Source organism: Lygodium microphyllum, chromosome 4 (assembly GCF_053477565.2).
Source record: "Lygodium microphyllum isolate KBCC chromosome 4, Lygodium_microphyllum_v1.1.10, whole genome shotgun sequence".
In the NCBI taxonomy this organism is placed as follows: domain Eukaryota; kingdom Viridiplantae; phylum Streptophyta; class Polypodiopsida; order Schizaeales; family Lygodiaceae; genus Lygodium; species Lygodium microphyllum.
The window spans coordinates 128,627,179-128,653,487 of NC_141138.1; positions in this window are offsets into that span (position 1 = coordinate 128,627,179).

Below are 26,309 nucleotides of genomic sequence, written 5' to 3' on the forward strand. Positions count from 1 at the left end.
TCTTTCTTCCTCTATTTCTCTCAACCTCTACCTCTCTCTCTTTCTCTCTCAATCTCTCTTTGCTTCTCTCTTTCTCTCTCTCTCTCTCTCTCTCTATATATATATATATATATATATATATATATATATCCCTCCCAATCCCTCTTTCTCCATCTATCTTTCTCTCTATCTCTTCCTCTATCTCTTTCTATCCTTGTCCCTAATTCTCTCTCTCTCTCTCTCTCTCTCTCTCTCTCTCTCTCTCTCTCTCTCTCTCTCTCTCTCTCTCTCTCTCTCTCTCTCTCTCTCTCTCTCTCTCTCTCTCTCTCTCTCTCTCTCTCTCTCTCTCTCTCTCTCTCTCAGTAGCATTGTTGGAGTGTGTGAGAAGGTAGAAGGTCTACCACAAGGGTATGAAACAAAAGAGTTGTAACGAGCGGGGGACACACGAACATACCAGTCACACTGATGGTATATAATGTGTAAGAGGGTATTCTGAGGCATCATGGAATTATCAAGAATCTCTCTTTGCACCTTCACAAGCTTTCAAGGCTTCTTCTTCTTCTTTTCCCCTTTCCTCTCTTTCTCTCTCTTCTCCTTGTCTTTCTCTCTCCTCTTCTTCTTCTCCTACAGTCATTCTCTCTCTTCTCTTTCTTATTTAGGTTAGCTAGGTCTCTTTCATTACAAGTGGTATTAGATCTTTGTCTTTGATCCTTTTCTTTCCCATAGATTTAGGGTTCTTACAGTTTCTCACAATTAGAAAATCTCAGTTACATATTTCTCACATGTACACAGGAAGTATTGAGGCAAGCTGTCAGCCCTCTTGAAGACTATGGCAACCTTTCTTGGAGCTTTCCCAAGAACCATGGACACATATGGAGGTGGGAATATAAATTTGGCAGGTCGTCACTAATTTCCATGTAAGTTTCTTGAGGATTTTGGGCAAAAAGAGTGTATCAGAGTTAGAGAAGCCCAAAAGCACAGTTACTTTTTCAAGAGAACCTTCTCTCTCCTTCCTTCGAGTTGCCATGGAACCTTCAGCTCAAGAAGTATAGAGATCTTGCTCCCCCCTCTTCTTCAGCTTGAATGGCTTGTCCCAAAGCCTTCCCCACTTCATGCTCAACATCTAGAGCACCCATGATCCCTGTTTGCCCTCCTTGGAGCCTCCTGAGACTAGCCCAAAATTCATGGTGCATTTTGCGTTGAGTGGTCTGCTCTCTTCCTCTTGCTCTAGCTCAGTTCTAGCACTCCATGCTTCATCCTCCAGCTCTTGGCATACTTCTGGGCAAGGATTGAGCACGGTTGTTGAGATTTCCCACCAGTTCTTGACATATCTCAAACCCTACTGTGGGCAGCAGCCATGGCAGCCATGAAACCTTCAACGAAGCTCATGGCACACTGAAGCCCCTTCAATTTCTTATCCCTGGGAGGCTTGGGAGCAGCCACAAGATTCAACAAGTGAAGATATATGACATTGAAGGACCCCATACAACCACGGACTGCAAGAAGAAGGGCAACCACAAATTTCTTGGAGAGGGTAGCCATTAACTCTTCCCCGAGCTTGAATAAGGTATGCCAATCGGTTCTTGCTCTCTCTTTTACATCCAATTGTTGAGCTCATCCACTTGATGAGAGAAATGGAAAAATTGCATGCCTTCTTGGAGCTTGAGAGTGCCAATTGGATTCCCATCCCCATCCCACACCCTTGAAATGCATGCATGGCTGAATGCTCATTAAATTTCTTTCCCCATTGATCAAGATTTTACTCTAATCCTTAATTGTACTCTTATCTTGATTTTGACTGATAAGAAATAAATTTATAAGAAGGATAAGTCATGGAATCAGTGAGTCACTGATTTGCAGAGGTAACCCCTTTTCCCATTCCATTTTTCCTTATTGATTATGCATATCATGAAAGACCCAATCCTCAATTTATAAATGCATATCATGATGGTTGCTTAATAATAAATGTCTGCCATGTATATTCCGGGTGAGAAAAAGCCCGATGCCAGGCGAGGTGGCAAGACAAAAGAGGGGTGACCCCCCTTGCCATCAAAGACCCTGAAGGAGTGCACAACTCGGCCTGGGGGGAAGTTTGCCCACCTCCCAGTGATTTGGAGCCCAAAATTTCTCGCAAATGTAGGTACACTTAAATGAGTAGTATGAGCCCCAATCATTTATGTTCCACAACCTTGTAGATGTATTGGTAATGACATGTATCACTTGGGAATATATGGTGGATGCATGCAAGATGGGCAAGGTATACAGTCAAGAAAATGGTCTCAGCAAGAGAACTATTGATGAAAATGATGTATGGCTCTATGTGGCATTGAGAAATACCATTGGGGCCCAGGATGTCTTTAAGTAAGCACCTCAGAATTGGGATAATGTATGCTCATTGAAAGAGTCCTTGCAGGGTGTTGCAGATAGCCAGTCCCACATAGTCAGCCCACAAAAGTCAATTACAGCAAAGCCTTCTTGTGTGATTGAGCGCAAGCCCCATAGCTTAATTCGAAGAGGGAACCCCCCCTTTGATTTGAAACAAAAATATCCCCATTCCGCCCTATGGTTTGGAAGATACACCCAATTTTGTGCTCAGAGGTACTGTGGGATAGGCAACAGTCCTACACAATCAGCCCACAAAAGTCAATTACAGCAAAGCCATGATCATTTACCGTCAGAGATAGTTTTATATAGTCTCGTAGACGGGATTGAGAGCTTTAATTTGAATAAAAATTTTTGGCAATCGGAGCTTCCTAGCTCAAGATATTGGCATTTCTGTAACAGGGGGTCTAGTGGACTGCAGTTAGGATGGCAGGCCACAAGGGTAAAGCAAAGGCCCCCAAGAGGACTTCCAGCATGAAATGACTGGCCAAAGACCAAGCCACTTTTAATCCGGATGTCAAGCCAACTCCTAGGAGTTTTTACACTGAATAGGTGATATTGATAACTAATTTCTATGATTTGTACTAGCCTTCCTCAATAGTTACGACACTCGTTTGTAGTAGTCCAACTAATTTAATATCGAAAACTCAAAAAGTTTGCTTAATCTTGCTCTTCATCTCTATTTCTATACTGGACGCTTAAATACTAACCCTAGGATTTTAATCCCTTCGCGAATTAACTTCATAACATCAAATTAATTTTATTTTTCTCTAACCCTAAGAACTTTTCATAAAACAGCCAAAACTATATTCTTAGGTTTTCTATAGAAGATCCTAATTTTTGGTTGAATTAAAAACATGATTTTTATCAAAAAATAATGTAATGTTCATCCAAAATAACTATTTTTAATTTTTAAGATATAGTAATTAGTTTCCAAAAATTCTAGAATAAATTAAAAATACTTCCAAAAATACATAATTTATCAAAAAATATCACATCTCATAATTGTTTAACCAAATATTTCATAAAAATTTATCTATATCATTTTTAAGCCATTTAAAATATTTTTAATAGTTTTTGATTTTTAAAATAAAATAAGACCTACATAAATTCTAAAAACTATCCAAAGTTGAAATTGAGATTAAAAGGTATTTTATAAAAATTCCAAACTAAACAAGTTAAGGCACTTACGTAAAGTACGAGATTCGTAATTGCGTCTTTGGGAGCCGTGTCCTTTGTAGTCCAGCAAAGGGGAGTCTATCCAATCGTTCCCAATGGTGAGCTCATCATTTTCCCTCTCCCAAGAGATCAATTGGTCAATTGCATTGTTGCCATGGAAAAGCCACTTGTAACTCTTTTAAGACTTAATCTTGATTAAGTCCAAACATACGAGCTTAGCTTCCATGGTTTTATGTTGATGACTAAGAGAGAAGAGAAAAGAAAGGCTCCAAAATGGAGGTAGAAGGAGAAGGCATGGTAATGGCTATGGAATAGGCATGGGCTTCAATTCTCTCTTCTTGCTCTCTCCAACTTCGATTGTTTCTTCAAATCCTCTTGCTTGGATGGCTTGAATTGATGGCACTTCCTTCAGGATGATAGTGTCCCCTTCTTGATGACGGCGCCCTTCTCTTCCTTTAGTTTGCTCTCTCTCCCTCTTTATAGGATGGTACCCCCTCCTCTCTTTCTCGTGACTCTTCAACTTCCACTAACTCCTCCCCTTCCTCTTCTCCAATTGGCTTTTGGACTTCCTCTCCCTTTCCTCTTCCTCTTCCAGTTAGTCTTTTCCCATTCTCCCTCTCTTCATCTCCCACTATGATGTGCCCCCTAGGATGAGGGCGCTCTCTCCTTGGTCATAACCTCTTCAAATCCACATGCAACATTTTTTCTTTTAGTTATGGTTTTTTAAAAAAAACTCATTTCCTAACCTTTAGAACCATAACACATAAAAGAACACCCCCCTTCTCTTTCAACTAGCATCCTCTCTTACATAATGTTTTTTTTTGTTAGGCTAAAATGTTAGCTACTTTTCCACTTTCATTATATGACTAACCTCTCTTGCATTTTTGCCTATGAGGTTGCCATTATCAAAATGTTTCCCCTCCTTGCTCATATTAACTCAAATACTCATGGTTCCACTAATAAAAAATAATCCCTTCTGATTAGATAAAACTATCGAATTCTATTTGGTATTTTCCTAAGTCCACCCTCTAGCACAAAAATCCTTTGAACTAGGATTTTCCACTTGTCGGACTACAGAGACACGTCCTCCAAAGACGAAATTACGATCGCATCTGCATTAAATTAATGTGAAAATTTGGTAACAATGTGTCAATTGTATAGAATATTGCTAAAAAGTTTTGCAATGCTAGGCATTGTTTCTAGGTGTTGTCATTTCTCCCCCACTTAATTGCGAAGTGTCCTCATGAGCACATCTTCATCACGAACATTCAGTATCACGAACACTGCTACGCAACTTCAAGAAAAAATATACTCTCCCCCACTTAATTGCGAAGCATCCTCACGAGCACAGCTACAAAATCTGCAAAACCACACATGGACAACTAGTAGACACTGCAAAGGTAGAAAAATACTGATTGGTGTCATAGTAAAACGCAAACAATACAAACATGTCAAGGAAATTATGTAAAAACTAGTGCAAACTAACATTCCCCTTACTCACTCTGCCCACTAAAGTGCATAACAAAGCGTCATCCATTGCATAGAATATACCAACTAGGAAGCTGTCTAGAGCCGCTAAACAACAATAATCCCTCTAGGCAATAAATTGCCACACTACTATCCTACTAGAAATATTGCTTCTGAAATAGCGTCACTGACAAGGTCCATGCCTATCAAAGAACCCAAATAAGGCAATCCAATACTACAATACCAAATAGGACTCCTATGGTTTAACTGCTAACCCTCCATGTTCTACTAGAACAACTAGTAAATGGTCCCTAACTCCAAACTTTCCTGATTTTTTTTAGAATAACTTTTCTTTGTTTTGTTTTTGGATTTAAAAAAAAAAGTCAAAAGAGTATATATATTTATTCTCCTTCCCAAAAGGTCCCACCCCAAAGAGATGCAAGGCATCGGACGCAGGGCACCCGTCAAGGAAATCCCTACAGCCTATCAGGACCTCAGAGGCGATGGTTATCTTCTTTTGGTTTTTTTTTTTTCAACCCTGCAGTCTCAGGGCGTTTTTTTTTCCCTTTCTTTCTTTTTCTTTTTATTCTTTGTCTTTTTAGAAGAATAAATAGATCGACTCTCCCGAACTTAATTTATTATTATTACTTTAGTTTTGAATCTCGTGACTTATAGGAATGACTAGAAGGCTAGGAATACATCACCAAATTGAACTTTCAAACATTTTAGCTTAACAGCGTCGCGCGAGGAATCTAATCTAGCACATAATATTAGTCACCTTGCCTAGGCAAATGACAAGCAAAGATACTCACCAGCTCAGCATCTCTCTTCCACTCCACTCCTAGTCAAAATTTCGTGGAGAGAACCTTGTTATTCAGCTACCCCACATCGCTAAAAAGCGATAAAAAGTCCAGGGAAAACTTGATTGGATTCCTAATTAGACATCCATACAATGGAATTCACTATGTCATGCACACACATCACCCCCTTTTAAGCACTCCCTAGTACTAAGTCCCATCCCATGTGAGTGGACTCTCATATAGACTAAATTGTTTATGTATCTTTCAGTGTATTTATGTTTTAAATGTTTTATGTTCCTTCTGTAATTACTTAGGTTGTGAAATCTCTAAATTATTTCAATCAAGTTATAGAGATTGTTACTGTCCTTTATTTCAAACGAATATAAATAGATAGATTAGATATGAAACAACCTGTTATGAATGTTGACGTGGCCGCTCCAAAATAATGTAAGAATAAACACGTAGTGGTTCACAAATTTGCAAAAATCATTAAACCTGCACAGAATGCAACCACTAACCACTAAACCATTAATAGGTTAGCTCAATAAAGAATGAAACTCCTTTAGAAACTGGCCACCTAGTCAAACTCCCGTGTAATAAGTTCCTAGCACTGAAGGAGTATCCCGACCGTGCGTGCAACTAACTACCTAACCAGGTGAAGACTAACTAAGCTAAGGTGCGCAAAAACCTAAAATATGAAGTTAACAACAAATCAAAAGTTTTTTTAAAAGGATTATTTGGTACGTTTTTTAAAATTTTTTTTTCCTTCTTTTTAAATGTAGAATAAAGTAAAAACCAAAAGACTCTAAGAAAACAAAAGATCTAAACTAAAATCCTCAAACTCTCTAAGATCTTCTAGTGCAAACAATAACCCTAACCCAAAATCATCCACGCTATCTAAGTCAAACCTAGCAACTAAATTATCAACTACAGGATGCTCAGGAATAACCTCTAGCATAGGCACATAAGAGGTCACAGATCCGCTATCAGGTGCAAGATGGAATTCAAATTTCTATTATTCTTTATCGTGAACGTGGTATTTATAGAACCTATTATCTGAGAAACCTGCTCTTGATCACATGGAAATTGAGCATGTAATGTTCGACGATAATGCTGTAAAATTCCATTTTTCTTTTCCAAACGCTCTTGGTCATTCAAATCCCAAGACCATTGAGTAGTACTAAGCTTGAGAATTAATGAGTGTAAATCCTCATCTTCCTCACCTTGAATCCGACACCCTAAATAGTGTATAACTTGTTTTAGCTCTAGAAAATTCTTAGGTGCCAGAGGTTCAAACCATCGAAGCTCTAGTTCAACTCCATCCCCATAGACAGTAAAATCCATTACTCTTTCTTTGGGATGCGGTAAGACTACCTCACAAATACTTGGCAGGTGAGCTTTGCTTGATTGCAATTGCCTTCTATGATATCTCCCTAGCTGCCCTTTAAAATAATGATACGGCTTTTGTCTACTGCTCATAGAGCGCTTAAGGGAATAATATAGCCAAGGAGCAGTAGTCGAGTTTTTCTCTGGCAATCCAATTCCAGAAATAGCCAGAGGTTTACTTCTTGTATAAAATTCATTTGTTTGCCCACATTCCACTGAGCATTTCCTAGGAATAGGCGATATTCGTTCCATTTGTTGTACATCATTTTTTAATTTAGATTCTTGCTCTTCTAAATACATCTCTAGAAGTGAAATTTCTTCTAGATACCGCCTCTCCCTAAATTGAAATTCTGACTTTTCTTTTTGTAACTCCGCAATTTTCTTCATTGCTTCATTCACAGCTGTCACTGCTGCCTCACGTTCTATTTCCAAAGTCTCATTTAAATCATTGATTATCCAACCATAATTACCATGGCATTCATTAAAAGTCTGCGCAAATCTATTTAAAGCTGGAGATGGGTCATCTCTATCATCATGTAATATCGGTTGTTGTAAAGTTTTGCAACCATTTCTTTTTCTTTTTTCTCTTTCTTTCTTTTCTAGCTGACGATAGTAAGATCTTTTAGCAACAACTGGAAGTTGTTCGAACCCAAAAGGCAGAATATCTAACTCATAAGGAAATGTTGTAACTAATCTAAGTCTGATGTTCCTACCTCATTCTCCCCCTCCTCTTCTATGTCATTAGGGGAAAAGATTTCCGATCTGTTATATGCAAAAAATGCATCTCCAAGGTCACCTTCTTCCTCATTTTTACCAAATCCAGGACATGCATCGAAAAATGAATCATTCAAATCATTGAATTCATGGATTACATCCACAGGATATTTATCCTCCTTTGCTGAAACCATTAAACAGTCTAGGGTTGTATCTTCCGAGGTAGACAACCAGCGAGTAATATCACTATCAGAATCATTGTCTGATGAAAAATTAACAGCATATTCACCAATACCCACTTGTTCTGCTTTGCTAGGCTAATGCAAAATATTAACCTCTAATTTTTCTTCTTTTGCTGGTCGTTGTGTTTTAAATAACCAAGCATAAGGCCCTTCGTTATCGGTCCTCTCTACTTTTGAATCATAGAATTCACTATTAGACTTTTCATCCATCTCACTAACTATTTCATCTCCTGACTCCCTCAAAAACCCTTTTGTGGTAACTTGAATCTTGACCCTATCACTTCGAGGACCAATCACAATTGAACCTTTATACCAATCCTGAGTGCACCTTGCTTGGTACAACCAAGGTCGACCCAGCAACACAGAATATGAAGAGATATTCGACAATGAGCGAACTACTAAGTAATTTACATGAAATTCTAGTCCAGCAATTACAGATTTCACGTTGCGAAGTAACCCCAAAGGAGTCACTTTCCTTTGATCAGCCATTCGTAAAACTATATGAGTAGTTTCTAAATTCTTCAAACCTAATTCTTGCATCGTCTGGTCTGTCATTAAATTGACTGCCGAACCACCATCCAATTGTACTTCACTCAGCAAATCTCCATTGATGGTAGTGTCTATAACTGGTGCTCCTGGATCCACAAATAAATCTACTATTTTTACTTCCTTAGTCGTTCTCCTTTTGGATGCATTTGCAATTACTTTAGAAGCGTTAGTCTCAATCCTTTTCCTCCTACGTCGAACTAGCTTATGATAAAGCTGCCTTTGACATATAGGCGCTACTTCAAGTAGCTGCCTGAGATTAATTGTTAAGTTTATTTCCTCCAATGCTGCCCAAAGATCATAGGTCTTATTCACTGTTTCCGCTTGCTCTTTACTCCCTTCTTTTGGAGGTACAAGTCTTTCAGGAAAAGGAGCCACCCCCAACTGAATCTTAGGATTTGCTAGAGGCACGGGCAATAACGGATGGTCTGAAGACTGCTGAGGAGAATCCGATTCAGGTAGCTCTATGTTAGGATCTATGTCCTTAGATTTATCCTTCACGGCTTCTTTTGATTGGGGACTTCCTTCCTCTAGACCATGCTCCTTTTGTTGTTGCTTTTGTGGTCTAGTAACAACACCAATCATGGGGTCAGCCTTAAAGGTCACCCTACGTGGTATGAATTTAGACCTAAACCCAATCTCTTGCCTTGTTGTTTCTACTTCAACTAAATTTGCGGATGAGGTTGAGGGTTCATTAGAAACTTGTTTACCCTTATCATTATTTTTATTATCCTCTCGCTTAGGGCAATTCTCTTCATGATGCCCTTCACCGCTACACCTCCTACAAAGGGGAGTATAGTCCTAATTTTTCCGTGCATTTGGACAATAAGTAGCTATATGACCTTCCTGTTGGCATTGATAACAAATTACTGGTCCTCTAGGCCTTTGTTGTCCACTCTGGCCCATTGGGTTACGAAAGTTACCATTGTTTCTCCTAAAAGGAGAATTTCTTCCTCGGTTTCCATCACTATTATAATTGTTTCGTGGCACTGGAGGTCTGCCTTGGGTAGGCAATCCACGGGGCCTGAAAGGTTGATTGGGTGGCCCGATCTCATAAGTAGTATTATTACGATCCATGTAATTGTAATTTGTTTGCATCGAACGATCTTGTTGTTGTTGTTGGCTGATCTTGTGCCAACAATTTGTTTCTAAATGACCTCTTTTTTGACAAAAAGTACAAAATGGAGGATGATCAGGCATTAATCGCAAAGGCGTCAGACATTCAGTAGCCACATGGCCATAACCATGACACTTACCACACCAGATATTTGATCTAGGTGGGTTTAAGGTCGAGCTGCTCGAAGGCTGTTGCGCATTAGAACCTCGTGTTGTTATTGAATAAATTTCTTTCAAGGGTGCTTGTACTGCACCCACGATTTCCTCCTTCAACTTTCCCAAAGATTTTGCAATAATATCTGCTACTTTTGCTTCATCAAGACGGGACTGAGGTTGAGGCATAGAGGGCATCCCTGTCTGCATCATATAGGCTGGAATTGAAGTGATCGGATTTAAAGGTACACTTGATACATTGGAATTTGCAGTTGCCGATGGATTTAAGGGAACGGTCACATAAGACACGTTCTTAGGTACCCCGCCTGAAGTGCTCGGATATTCCATCCGAGGTTCTTTGAATAAATCCCTCCGTCGTTGTTGACTAAGCTGCACTTCTTCCCACCATCTGGCATGTGTTTTAGCATCTGCTAGTGTGGCTGGTCGTTGTAAACTAACATGCTGATGAACTTCAGGATTAAGCCCATCAATAAATTTACGCTTTTGCGTGGGATCGTTAGGAGCTGGATTCATCTTTCATATAATTGTCTCCATACGCTCAATGTAATGTTCGACACTTTCAGCTGCCCCTTGGGATAAATAATCCAATTGCAGAGCCAATCTATCTTGAAAACCTTGTCGCCTAAATTTTTCGAGAAAAGCTCTTGATAAGGTAGCATAGGTTCCTTTATGTTGAGCATCCAGGTTCCCATACCACCTCGCTGCTTCATCTTTTAATGTTGCAGGGAAAATATGAAGCTTTTGGTCGTCGTCTATTATCTCATTGGCGACACAGGTAACCTCAAATCTTTGCGAATGGGCATCGGGATCTTCGTCCCACAGTCCCCCAAATTGCGTAAAGTCAGCTAATCTGACTGGGTTTCCAGCCATTGTTTCCTTAAATAGTGTTCCTAGTCCAAAATCTGAAATAGAGTCAGACCACACGGGTCCCTTGGATTCTCTGAATAAGGATCTTAGTCCAAAGTCATATACGGCTCTTGATTGCTCTCTTTAACGGGGAATACGAAACACAGAACGTAATCCCAGATCTGTCACTCTATCTATCCACAAGGGTTCTTTTGGTGCATTAAATAAGTAATTTAACCCAAAAGTAGATTCTAAATTCGAACTAACTGTAGATTCATTACTCCCTATAGTGGCATTAGCTTCACTTTCCATGCTCTCACTTTGTGTACTCTTTACCTCAGTGGCACTATCAGTGCTTGAAACCACTCGATCCCACTGGTATGAAGCTGCTTCACTTTCCTTTAACGGTGTTCTATCAAATGATATGTTAGGCTCTAAGGATTCTACGTTTGAATTAGACACAGTGTCTATCCCTAAGTTCAGTAATGCATTGACCCTCTCAAGCCTTTCTAATAACCAAGCCTTCTGTCGCGCCGCTCGTTCTCTAGCTCGCTAATCTCTAGCTTCGTTTTGCTGCCTCCGTCTCTCTTCTGAATTCATCCACGATTACTAAACTAGCTCTTACTGTCATACTCCAAAATTACGCACAGTTTATTTGAAGCTATAAAATTAGGTTTTTGCTTGTATGCGTGCTTAGAAGATTCAATATAGTCGGCTACTCTGGGTCTATTTCCCCATAAGGCAACTTTTCTTCTTGCTTGGGGATTAAGCCTAAGATTTCAGCAACCTCTCTAACGTCTTTTGTATCAAAAGTAAATTTTAAACCTCTAGACACATGTATCCAGGGAAGCACATCATCCTAGACCACTCTTCTAAAGGTTCGGTAAGAGCTGCGATAATACCAATCGAAGTGGTACGATACACTAATTGTATTGATCTCTACTACGTCTATTAGCCTAAAATGTGTTGCTAGTAGAACTATGGTTTGTGCACAATCGTTGTAACCCCAACTCCAAGAGGATAATTGCTCTACGTCCACAGTTAATTTAGGGCCAAAATATTCACCTCCCTCTACTAACTCTATATCTCTCGCCCAATATAGCACTCTTCTTTGGCACTCCTGGGGCAAATTAGGAAAATAGTCCCTTAGAAAAGAGACTGTGTATTCACTCATAAATAACACCTAGGATTTAAATACCCTAGGAAAATTGATCACCCGTTCGAGAGCACTTGGCTCCCGACAGACGCACCAAAAAATGACTGGCCAAAGACCAAGCCACTTTTAACCCGGATGTCAAGCCAACTCCTAAGAGTTGTTACACTGAATAGGTGATATTGATAACTAATTTCTATGATTTGTACTAGCCTTCCTCAATAGTTACGACACTCGTTTGTAGTAGTCCAACTAATTTAATATCAAAAACTCAAAAAGTTTGCTTAATCTTGCTCTTCATCTCTATTTCTATACTAGACGCTTAAATACTAACCCTAGGATTTTAATCCCTTCGCGAATTAACTTCATAACATCAAATTAATTTTATTTTTCTCTAACCCTAATAACTTTTCATAAAATAGCCAAAACTATATTCTTAGGTTTTCTATAGAAGATCCTAATTTTTGGTTGAATTAAAAACATGATTTTTATCAAAAAATAATGTAATGTTCATCCAAAATAACTATTTTTGATTTTTAAGATATAGTAATTAGTTTCCAAAAATTCTAGAATAAATTAAAAATACTTCCAAAAATACATAATTTATCAAAAAATATCACATCTCATAATTTTTTAACCAAATATTTCATAAAAATTTATCTTTATCATTTTTAAGCCATTTAAAATATTTTTAATAGTTTTTGATTTTTAAAATAAAATAAGACCTACATAAATTCTAAAAACTATCCAGAGTTGAAATTGAGATTCAAAGGTATTTTATAAAAATTCCAAACTAAAGAAATATTTATGTAAAATTATTTTTTTAATGTTAAACAAGTTAAGGCACTTACGTAAAGTACGAGATTCGTGATTGCGTCTTTGGGAGCCGTGTCCTTTGTAGTCCAGCAAAGGGGAGTCTATCCAATCGTTCCCAATGGTGAGCTCATCATTTTCCCTCTCCCAAGAGATCAATTGGTCAATTGCATTGTTGCCATGGAAAAGCCACTTGTAACTCTTTTAAGACTTAATCTTGATTAAATCCAAACATACGACTTAGCTTCCATGGTTTTATGTTGATGACTAAGAGAGAAGAGAAAAGAAAGGCTCCAAAATGGAGGTAGAAGGAGAAGGCATGGTAATGGCTATGGAATAGGCATGGGCTTCAATTCTCTCTTCTTGCTCTCTCCAACTTCGATTGTTTCTTCAAATCCTCTTGCTTGGATGGCTTGAATTGATGGCACTTCCTTCAGGATGATAGTGTCCCCTTCTTGATGATGGCACCCTTCTCTTCCTTTAGTTTGCTCTCTCTCCCTCTTTATAGGATGGTACCCCCTCCTCTCTTTCTCGTGACTCTTCAACTTCCACTAACTCCTCCCCTTCCTCTTCTCCAATTGGCTTTTGGACTTCCTCTCCCTTTCCTCTTCCTCTTCCAGTTAGTCTTTTCCCATTCTCCCTCTCTTCATCTCCCACTATGATGTGCCCCCTAGGATGAGGGCGCCCTCTCCTTGGTCATAACCTCTTCAAATCCACATGCAACATTTTTTCTTTTAGTTATGGTTTTTAAAAAAAAACTCATTTCCTAACCTTTAGAACCATAACACATAAAAGAACACCCCCCCTTCTCTTTCAACTAGCATCCTCTCTTACATAATATTTTTTTTTGTTAGGCTAAAATGTTAGCTACTTTTCCACTTTCATTATACGACTAACCTCTCTTGCATTTTTGCCTATGAGGTTGCCATTATCAAAATGTTTCCCCTCCTTGCTCATATTAACTCAAATACTCATGGTTCCACTAATAAAAAATAATCCCTTCTGATTAGATAAAACTATCGAATTCTATTTGGTATTTTCCTAAGTCCACCCTCTAGCACAAAAATCCTTTGAACTAGGATTTTCCACTTGTCGGACTACAGAGACACATCCTCCAAAGACGAAATTACGATCGCATTTGCATTAAATTAATGTGAAAATTTGGTAACAATGTGTCAATTGTATAGAATATTGCTAAAAAGTTTTGCAATGCTAGGCATTGTTTCTAGGTGTTGTCATGAAATAAGGGACTCCATGCCTTAATGAATGATCTTAGCTCAACCCAAGAGGATTGTGAAGACATTCTTGAAGGAGGGTGCCCCCGAGATGGACCGCTTGCCTATGCTTAACCATACTCTATGCCAACATGAGACCCGTCATGCCGATCGACATCGAGAGTTAGAACAACGCCATAGGGAGATGGAAACTTGCCAAGATCATCATCATTCTGAGATGATGGCCAAGATAGACTTACTCATCGAGCGTATGGGTGCCCTCGTCCCCGCCATCGCACCCTCCTCAGATCGGCCCAAGGAGCATGTCCCTCTCCGTGAGGCCAACCGCCCTCCTCCCTTGGAGACCTGGCGTAGCCCACAAGGTTTTGGTGGCACCCATGGCGTTCCCCATAGCACTTATGAGACGGGCGAGCCCTCCACTCGACATGATGAACCCATCCTTTCCTACAATTCATAAGTTTAAATATCTATGGGATATAACTAGTTCAAAAATAGAATGGTTAGTCCTTAAGAATAAACTATAAAAATTTTGTCCAAATAGAGTATAGCTTATCTCAATTAATTAATTGTCATGTGTCACTTATAGGTGACAATAGTTTTGGTCACATGGTCAAGTGTATCATGTTTAAATTCTCTTTTAATAATTAGGACAAATAAACATATTCTTTGTACATGCCATTTTGAAGGCCTTTTTAGAATTTGAGTGTGTTTAATATTATAATGATAATATACTTTTTGTAACTAATAATGATAATCTATCATTAGTATCCCAAGTATACAATAAACACATTCTTTGTACATGCCAATTTGAAGGCCTTTTTAGAATATGAGTAAGTTAAATATTATAAGGATAATATAGTTTTTGTAACTAATTACAAGAATCTATTGTTAGTATCCCAAGTATACTTATAATTAGTGATAAAAAGTAGGTATGAAAAAATGACATTACTAGAATAGATTTTACCTCAAAGAAATCATCATATATATTTTCTTCACCTCATATTACTCCTGGTTAGATTTGTCCATATGGTCAAATGTCCCTTTTCTTAAGACATCATTTATAAACTAGTATTTCTGCATGTATTTGCCAATATGAATTCAAATTGCATTAGTATTCTATGCAAGTTTATGTCTCAAATAGTAAGTAGAATGATGAGGAAGTAAATGAATCTAATGTTCTTCTTTTTATTCTTTGTAACTTCAACTAAGACATCTATGGTTGGATATTTAATAGATTCAATAATAGTCGAGCATGATGATGTGAGTGATGTGTTCTTAATAAGAAATGCAACACAATTATATGTAATACTTGATCCCAATGGTCTTCTTTTACAATGATAGTTTGCTAAGCCTAAAAAGTTTGAAAGTTTTCAAATGGGAAACCAATGGCTTGTTCTTCGAATATGATGTATGGAGTTTCTTGAAGCCTTATTTGCAAGATTCCAAGTGCGAGATTGGTCAAAACCTTTAGATAAGAATGTCATGGTAGTTATTAAGTACTTGGAGATCCATGCAAAAAGGAAGTATCCTTTCTTCATGATTTGGGGCCAAGAACAATGTCATAGACATTCAGTCAGTTAAGATGGGAGTAGAAGCAATGCTCAAGCCTCTCAAGTATGTATGGGATCAATATGGAGATATTTGTTAGCATACCAAGACTATTCTCATAGATGACAGTCCTTACAAAGGATGTCCAAATCCTATTGAGAAATGTATCTATCCCAAAACATTTGATATTGATCGTGGAGACTCTATCTTGATCAAAGAACTTCTACCATGACTTGCTTAAGCAAATACCATGATGCACGTGAAGCCATCAAGTTTAATTGATATGGACAAGAGCCAGTTCAATATGGACATGAATTGTATGCACAATTCAAGGTTACTATTGATGAATGGATTGGAGTAGAGAATGATGGTATTTCATCTTTATCATCAGCACCGTAGGAGACCATGATTGATAAAGAGGGTAGATATATTCCACCTTCAATCACTTCTTGCTCCAAGAGACCATCTATTATACAAACATCCTCAACAAATGCCTCACATTATCCATCTCTTACATTGAGCTTTTCATGGTTATCCAATTTGAAATAGACTCCTTTAGTCTCTAATTTAAGAGATATAGAAGCAATGCAACTTGCTCATGAGTTAGGATATCACAAACATATCATAAATGGTAGTGCAACTAAATGTTTTATAAAAAATCTACAAAAGTTGTATTTTTCCAATATACATGATGTAACAAGGTAGTGACTCTATATGGATTAATTTTGACTCCCACAATAAATATATTCCTTATATTAAGGATTTTTTCATGGCTATGAAATATATGCTTGTTAGAAATTTAAAGTGTTTTATGTAGTTACCTTGTTGTTTCTAAACACCACTAATATCAATGAGAGAATATACTTAATATTTTTTATTCTTTCAATAACATTACTTAATTGTATTGAAATTTCTTGTAAAGTGATTTAAGTTTGATTTTGTACTTTATATCTCAGCTAATAACTAAGTCTTAAATAATAATAAAGTTTATGTCAAATTTTTTGAAAACACAAATTGTTGTTAAACCTTTGGTCTTAGAAAAATCATAAACTTCTAGCTTGGTATACAAATCTTCATTTTATGATATGAAAGTTCATTTAGCTATTCAAAGTGTTAAGCTAGTTGATTCTGGCAAATGCCAATATCCATCTTGTCCATATATTGTTAAGATGGATAGAACTTTTACACAAGAGACATTTATATATTATGCATATACATACAAAAACTATAAATGGGGTGAGTAATTATTTAACATACTTGTGTTTGTTGGTTTACAAAAAAAAAAAGAACCATCACATCCTAGTTTATCCAAACCTATTATTATATGGTATTAGATCGAGTTATTAAACCACACCTAGTTAGTGGTTACTCTTGTAAAGGTCTTAGTTCATGAAACTTATACATGTAAATTGGAATGATACTATATCTAAAAGACAAAACTCATAATATAATATCTTCAAGTCCATAACATTATAAATTTTAGCTATGATGACATATAGTCATATAATGTTTGAGGCATTTGTATTCTAAATTCTGTCTACACTCCAAACCTTTGTATTCTTACATCAAACTTGGAAATTTCTAAGGTATATCCTAGCTAAGCCTCCTTGATGTTTCCACCACCATACAACATTGCATTTTGTTAGCATGCTAGAAAAGATAGAGTGAAATCCAAATCTCCTAATAGCTACATAGCTTACACTTCATCACTTAAGCTCTCAAGATGTGTGATCTCTTTGTGCAATATGTTGAATTTCAAGGCTCAAAGATTTAATGTATGCAATCCACTGGAGCATAACAATGCCCGAGGTAGCACAACTAGTAATCATATCCAATATTGACAAACAATTAGTCTCAATGACTACACGAGCATCTACAAAATACTCCTGATCCCATTTAAGGGCTATCACAGTTTCCCATAATTCTCATTTTACCTATGGATACCTTCTTTGTCGTTTGGTCAATACTTGAGCACCAAATCTTGCATATCTTTTCCCTTCCTCATGATGTTGCCCAATCGCCCATTTCCCATCCTATTTCGCAATTGACTTGTATCAATAGTAATAATGATAGGCTTCCCACGTGAATAATCATCCTTTCTCAATGTAGGAGCAAAATTCAAGAATTGCTTCGATTTCTTCATTGCTTTGTGATGCTTCCTTTTCTACTAAAATCGCTTACCTTTTCTCAAGAGCTAATATAGAGCATCAGCCATATGTGCAAAGTGAGGAATCTATATCAAATAGAATACACATGGACCCAATAATCTATGCACCTCAGATACATTTGTGTATACATCTTGCATTCTATCGATACCATCTATTTTCACTAGTGATGGGTTTTACCCATAGGGCCCACATGTATGCCAAACAATCAAAACCTCTTAAACTCTAAAGACTCACTTTTGTCCGCAGAAAGAGTTAAATGCACCTCTTCTTGACACGTTAAAATTTTTTCACAATCAACAATATGGTCTGCAACAAACTTCTATACCCATGAGCATCCATCTCTTCATTCTTTTCATACATTCCACACCCTTTGATCAAAACATCATCCAATAAGGGCATTGCCAACTTTGGTATAAAATCCGTGAATACCCTATTCATAGCATTTGTTATATGTGCCACTCAATTCATTGCACCCTGTGGGAGAGTACACATCCATCCTAACCCCAACCGAGTCTTCGTGATTGTAATATCCCTACTCTTAATTGCAAGCTAAAACTGATAATATCTCGAGTAAAGATCACCCAAAGAATCCATTACTCTATTTGCAAAAGTCTTTGCAAATTCATCAACCACAGGACTTGCATACACATTTCTTATGGTGACTTTATTAACTGTCTGCAAGTCTTAAATAAATCTCAAAGCCCCATTCCTTTTTGGCACAATAAACCAATGATTTGAGAATGAGTGTGAAGAGACTCCAAGATCTTCATGCATATATTTTCAGTTAGCAAATCCATTATCTTTAGCAAGTAAGCTTTAGGAATTAGAATAAGCCTCAAGTTCAATGCCATATGTCAAACAATAAATATTACCGTGGGGGAGAAAACATTTGGTTCCATGCAATGTATTTCAGCTGGCTAAAATGCAAATGCTTTCCCATGCCTAACCAAGATTTGCATAAAGTAGTCTCTTTCAGTAGAGGCAAATGAAACCCTTTTGCATCAACTTTCGGTTCTTGTAATCTTTCAACTATAAATTGATGACCTATATCTTTAGGATCCTGTAAACTTGGCTACCTGTTACAACTACTTTAGCCCATTGCAATCCTTCTTGTTGAGAAAACAATGCTATAACATCATACATGTCCAAAGAACATACTAACAACACTTTACTTTCAATCTCATTTTCTACATGTATGGTTGCTGAAATTTCAGCCATAGTGTCAGTAATATGCAGCCCGTAAAAGAAGCATGACATACCTTAATTTTTTTCTAACAACTCCAATGATCTCAGTTCCTTAGCATCCCATTTCATCAATATTATAATGATAAGATAGTTTTGTAACTAATAACAATAATCTATTGTTAGTATCCCAAGTATACAATAAACACCTTATTTGTACATGCCATTTTGAAGGCCTTTTTAGAATCGATGTTTAATATTATAAGGCTAAGATAATTTTTGTAACTAATTACAAGAATCTATTGTTATTATCCCAAGTATTCTTACAATTAGTGATAAAAAGTAGGTATGAAAAAATGACATTATTAGAATAGATTTTATCTCAAAGAAATCATCATATATATTTTCTTCACCTCATATTACTCTTGGTTAGATTTTTCCACATAGTCAAATGTTTCTTTTCTTAAGATATAATTTATAAACTACTATTTATACACGTATTTGTCAATATGAAGTTAAATTGCTTTAGTATTCTATGCCAGTTTATAGCTCAAATAGTAAATAGAATGATGAGAAAGTAAGTGAATCTAATGTGCTTCTTTTTTTTCTTTGTAATTTCAACTAAGACATCTATGGTTGGATATCTAATGGATTGAACAATAGTTGAGCATGATGATGTGAGTGATGTGTTCTTGATAAGAAATGCAACACAATTATGTGTAATACTTGATCTTAATGGTCTTCTTTTTCAATGATGCTTTGCTAAGTCTAAAAAGTTTGAAAGTTTTCAAATGGGAAACCAATGGCTTGTTCTTTGACCATGATGTATGGAGTTTCTTGAAGCCTTATTTGCAAGATTCCAAGTGGGAGTTTGGTCAAAAGATTTACATAATAATGCCATGACAGTTATTAAGTACTTGGAGATCCATGCAAAAAGGAAGTATCCTTTCTTCATGATTCGTGGCCAAGAACAATGTCATAGACATTCAATTAGGTAAGATGGGAGTAGACGCAATGTTCAAGCCTCTCAAGTATGTATGGGATCAATATGGAGATATTTGTTAGCATATAAAGACTATTCTCATAGATGACAGTGAAGTCCAAATTCTATTGAGAAGTGTATCTATCCCAAACATTTGATTGATTGTGGAGACTCTATCTTGATCAAATAACTTCTACTATACTTGACTTGTTGAAGCAAGTAGCATGATGCACATGAAGTCATCATGTTTGGTCAATATGGACATGAGCCAGTTCAATGAGGACATGAATTGTATGCACAATTCAAGGTTGCTATTGATGAATGGACTAGAGTAGAGAATGATGGTATTTCATCTTCATCATCAGCACCGTAGGACACCATGATTGATAAAGGGGGTAGATATATCCCACCTTCAATCACTTCTCTCCAAGAGACCATCTATTATACAAACATCCTCAACAAATGCCTCACATTATCCGTCCCTTACATTGAGCATCTCACAATTATCCAAGTTGAAATAGACTCCTTTAGTCTCTACTTTAAAAGATATAGAAGCAATGCAACTTGCTTATGAGTTAGAATATCACAAACATTTCATAAATGGTAGTGTAGTGAAATGTTTTACTAGGTCAGTGCTCTTGCTATTCGTGTCCTTCGAACGATCTTCTTACTGTCATTTATGATTGAGAAAAGTTCCACGCCAACCGGGACCACCCATCTGTAGGACTGACCCATGGCCACATCCACTGCACTTTCCTCAGGTTGTTTTAGTTATCTAATTACCTACCACATTTAGTTGGACATGCATCAATCAACTTCCTTAATTAGCCCATTAGGCACTGGTTCTTTCACGTAATCATAGCACTTGACATAGAAAAACAATGTCAAACAAGTTCCTTTTCAACATGTTATCATATTTATCTTTGAAATACATAAAGTCCAACTCGTAGGCTTATCCATAATCCACCTGAAGGCTATCCAGCAATCTACAGGGATTACTAATCCAAGATTCCACTCGTAGACTAGTATGCGGGCCTCAAGATCCAATCCCGAGTCACGATGGCCTCTTGTGCAGGGCGCGGAAGGAGAGGGATTTACGGCTGGCACCCAAGCGTTCTCCTGCTCCAAGTAGCGCTCAATGGAGAGACCTCTCGCGGCGGGTTCGGTCCACCTTCCTGGCGTGGTTAACAACCCCCTTGGTTAGGATCACGTAGGTAGTCGGGGGTAATTGAAGTTGCCTCTCCCTTCAGGCCTTCAACCTGAAGTATTAGATATCTTTTCATCCTTTAATTCTTTGAGCAAACAAAGCAAACAGTGCTCTCTAAACTGTTACAAGCACAATCATTTCTAGTGGTCGTTATTTTTGGCCAACTACTAAGGAGTGAATTCTTCTTTCCGAATGCATCCAGCACTCGATCCGGGATCAATTGCGACTTGGCAAGATCCCCAAGGGTTTGTTTGTTAACCCTTATATCCTTGGGTTAGGGCCGTACCCTATTAACCCAACTTAACTAATACCTTAAGTTCTATTAGCAGTAAATATGTTATTCCAATTTACTGATTGGTCTTTTGCTTCCAAGCAATTATTTAATTTCCTTATCTTGGTCACTTTTCCCAAGAAAGGTGCCATGTCAGGATGACTACTCGCCCTCTTGCAAGAAAACTTGTGCAAGAAACTGCGAATCTCATTCCGAGGAATTGGCCATTCCCTTGTGATCAAATCACAAGATCATGCGACTTTGCAACTTGTTGCACAAGCGTCGCATCAAAAACCATGGGACTATTTTACCCATCAAATGGTGTCTTCTAATCACGGAATCATGATTAGATAGGAAAGAGGGTTAGGGTGTCTTCATAACAATCCGTTCCTGATTGCACTAGGCAGACATTGTCCGTCCTAAGGTTCCAAGTTCAAATCTAGTTTCATCCTTTTAGCGAGCAATTCTTAGGGTAAAAAGCCTAGATCGTCTCTCGCAAGTACATCCTATTGTCCCTACATTTCCCGAATGTGGGCAAGTCTTTAGGGTATAAGAGTTTCAACTTTGGCAATAAGAGCGATTAGGCCATGTCCTCAATGTGTTAAATCCCAGTTAGCACTTGGGATATGTTGCATTGATTTAACCATTCCTGAACGAGTCCCTCGCAGTTTAGGTGTTTAGGTTAAACCAATTTACTTGTCTATTCTTGAAGATATTTACGATACCATTTTAGTAACCACATGATTCTTTGCCTACGTATGAGTAGATTTACAATCCCTAAATTTTCTGGTTAAGATCAAAGCGTAAGGTAAGTTATGGCATAATTCCTATTGATTCTTCTATAACATGGAATCAGGATTCATGCTACTAAGTTTTAGGGTTTTATGTTTGAACCATGCAGCCTTTTCTAACAACTACGCAGTTGAAACGAGATTTATGCCAATTGCCTAGAGTTTAATCTACTTCATGCAGCTCAAGAACCATTTTCATGCCTTGCAAATTCCTATGGATTATTAGCAACTTTCTTTAACGAATCATTGCGAAGAAAAGATGTCTAATAATGCGACATGCGATTTATACTTTCCATGCATAATCGAAGTGTACAACTATAATTTCGACTTTATAAAGATGATCTTTAGTTGATCTAAATTCGTTACTTGGTAATGCATAAAAACCACTTGCTAAGCATACATAGAGGTCTTATGCCCTTTCTTTGTTCGTTTCATTGGAAAATACCAATGACCGAATTCTTTAATCGTCAGATATTTCCTTTGAATTAGCCAAAGTATTTCAATCAAAAAGATGCATCCTATTTCCATAAATGATCTATGCACAATTGAAATATTACGTCATAAATTAAAAATTAGGAAGAAAACCTGGACTTGTGGTGAAATGTCCACATGGATGTTAGGAGATGATCCTCCTGCGGTTGCGCCTTGTGCCTTTTTAGGAGCCATCGATACTTCGACCTTCTTGCCTTGGCTGCAGACTTATGATCTTGGCCCGTCTCCTTCGCACACAAAACTCCCTTTGTGACCAATTGCACCGTCTTTCGGAATTAGGCTTTAGAAGGCTTAATAGGCTTCCTCAATGGTTTTAAAAGGCTTGAGTAGGAAGGGTTTTTAAAAGAAAAGGAAACCGGGGTTGTGAAAAGGCTTTGTGGAATTGCTAGGGAAAGGCCTTTTAAATCCGGCTAGTGTGGCTTATGGGGGATGTAAGGGGGAAAAGTCTAATTCCCGGGGATATAAGAGATCACTTGAGAAGGGCAATAGGAAGGGTTTTTAAGAGACCGCAAGTATATATGAGTTTGAGTGGGGATTTCCCACGGGAAGGGTCTTTAAAACCCGGCCTAAGGTGGGTTTTGGGGGGCAAGGGAGCTTAAATTCTAAGGGATAAAATATGGACTTGTGTGGGAAGGATTCCAATGAAAATGCCTAATTTCTCGAGGGGAAAAGCCAAGGGAAAAGATTAATTTCCCGAGGAAAAATCCCCTTGTGTAAAAATGCAAGGGAAAGGGCCTTAAGGAGGCCCCCCCTTAGAAGCTTCCAAGAAGCTTCTTGGAAGCTTTCAAGCTTGTATACATGGCATGGAGAGGATGGGGAATTACTATCAGTCTGGATGGTGAGGACAACGGCGACCTCAGATGGAGTTGGCGGCAGCACTAGGCGACGATGCTCCTCTCTGGCTTGCAGCGATCCGGCTCAGCTCCTTCTCTCCTCTCTCGGCTGGCAGGGTTCATCCCTTAGCTCCCTTTCTCCTCCCTAGCCCGCAGCGTTACGCTCCCCTCACTACGCGGCATAGAGCAGTGTGGCTCAACTCTCTCCTTCACACGACCTGGCGGCGTCGATCCTCCTCCCTCCACGACGGTCTAGGGCAGCCTCACGACACTTCCTGCTTCTCCACGACTCCTTCATGACTCCCTAATTGATGGTGGATGAAGTAGAATTGCTTCTGTCTCTCACACGGCTTCCCCCTCTTTACCCCAGAGAGGGGGGGTATTTATAGGAGGGGGAGTAAGGCCTCCCTCCCACATGGTGGCCACATGTAGTCTCTCCCCTCCACCTTCCTCATTCCATTACAGTCAATCACCTTTCCTCAGCCACGCTTGGACTGGGGGAAGGTAAAAAAAATTTGCCATAAATATTTTTAATCCTTATCCTCTTGACCTCCTCCCAAGAGGAGGTTCATATACGAGGATATTTAGTTTCTGTTTCTTTGGTTTGTTTTTATGCCAATAGAGATTGTACAATTGCAGTGTCCGTTTATTCAATGCCGGCATTCCCTTGCATGAGTATCACGCGGGTTAGAAATATTTTTAACGGAAATATTACATTCTCTTCCCCTTGGAGGAATTGAGATGTCCTCATCTCGAGATAAACTGGGGATATTGATGGTTGAGAGTGCTTTCATCTATCCAAGTGGCATCCTCCTTAGGATAATCTTTCCACTGGATGAGGCATTCTCTCAAGGTTCTGGATCTTAGTTGTCTCTCCCTAATATCTAGGATCCTACGAGGCCGTAGCTCAAGGAATCCTTGGCTAGGCATTACAACTTGTTGGTCATCAAGTACATGGCTAGGATTAGGTACATACTTCTTCAATAGGCTGATATGGAATACATTATGAACCTTTAGGTTCTCAGGGAGTTGCAGTCTATAAGCATTGGGTCCTAGGCATTTGAGGATCTTGTATGGTCCACAATACCTTGGACTTAGCTTCTTGCAATTTCCTAAGGATAGAGAACTTTTCTTTGGCCGTACGCGAATGAAGACCATGTCTCCTTCCTCGAAGATTCTATCTTGACGCTTCAAATCCGTGTATGCCTTCTGTCTATCCTTAGCGGCTTGGATGTCCTGTCTTATTGACTTTATTTGCTCATCCATCTCTTCCAGCATCTGCCTTGAAGCTTCAACCCTCAAGGTTGGATCTGAGAAGTTTAGGGGACTTCGACAGTCATGACCATACAATGCTTGAAAAGGGTTCATCTGAATGGTTTGTTGGTAATAAGCATTGTAGGCAAATTCAACCAAAGGCAAGTATTGAATCCACCTTTTTGGTTCACGGAAGTAGTGTGCTCGTAGCATATCCTCGATGACTTAATTGACTTGCTCCGTTTGGCCATTAGTTTGGGGATGATAAGCTGTACTAAAACAAAGTTGAGTCCCAATGGCTTCAAAGATAGCTCTCCAGAAGTGTGATGTGAAGAGAGAATCACGATCACTAATGATTCTTCTGGGTAACCCATGTAGCTTGAATATCTCTTTGATAAGCAACCTTGCAATGTTTGAGGCTTTATAGTTTGTCTTTACTGGAATAAGGTGTGCAACCTTAGTAAGCATGTCAACCACAACCATGATGGAGTTGCATTCTCCCTGAACTTGGGGTAGGCCAACAACAAAGTCCATACTGATGAATTCCCATTTCATTTGGGGAATGTCAAGTGGTTGCAACTTTCCTAGCATTTTGACATGTTCGGCTTTGATACGTTGACAAGACAAATACTCAGTGACATATTTGAGGACGTCACCTTTAAGCCTCTCCCAATAGTAGCTAACTGCGTTGAGAGTCTTGGCATAGCCAGGATGTCCTGAGAAAGGGGAATCATGAGCTTCCCACAATAACTTCTGCTTAAGTGTTTGGCTTGCCGGTATACATAATCTCGTTCTATAGTAGACAAAGTCCATTGTTGATAGAGAATTCATGATACTTAGCCTCTAACTTTTGGTCTTGATCCTTGATAGGGATCTCCCTTAGCATCTTCTAATAGGTTGGATCATGGCAAGCTTCTTCTCTAGCTAGCCCGAGTATTGGGTTGTTTGGTATGGATACCTTTGTGGCTAGAGATCTAGCTATTGTGCAAGATTAGAGAATTAAGGAATGCCTTGCAACTGAGTGCATCGGCAACTACATTCTCCTTTGCAGGTCAGTATTTGATTTCAAAGTCATACTCTTCCAGCACTTCAATCCATCGACGTTGCCTCATGTTGAGCTCGTTCTGGGTAAAGATCCACTTGAGACTTTTATGATTAGTCACTAGAGTAAACTTGTTACCCAACAGGTAGTGTCTCCAAAGCTTTAGAGCATGGATGACAGCTAACAATTCTAGATCATGGGTAGCATAATTCTTTTCATGGCTCTTCAGTTTCCTTGAAGAGTAGGCTACAGGGTGACCTTGCATGAGCACACATCCTAAGGCAAGTGCACTAGCATTAGTTACTACCTCGAACTCCTTACTGAGGTCTGAAAGTTTTAGGATAGGAGCTGATACCAAACTTTGCTTCAATCTATCAAAACTAGATTGTTCGGTAGTTGATCATACAATGGATGTTTGCTTCTTCAGTAAGTCCATCAGAGGTGCTGCAATCAAGGCATAGTTTTTGATGAAGATCTTATACCATCCTGTCAATCCAAGAAAACTGC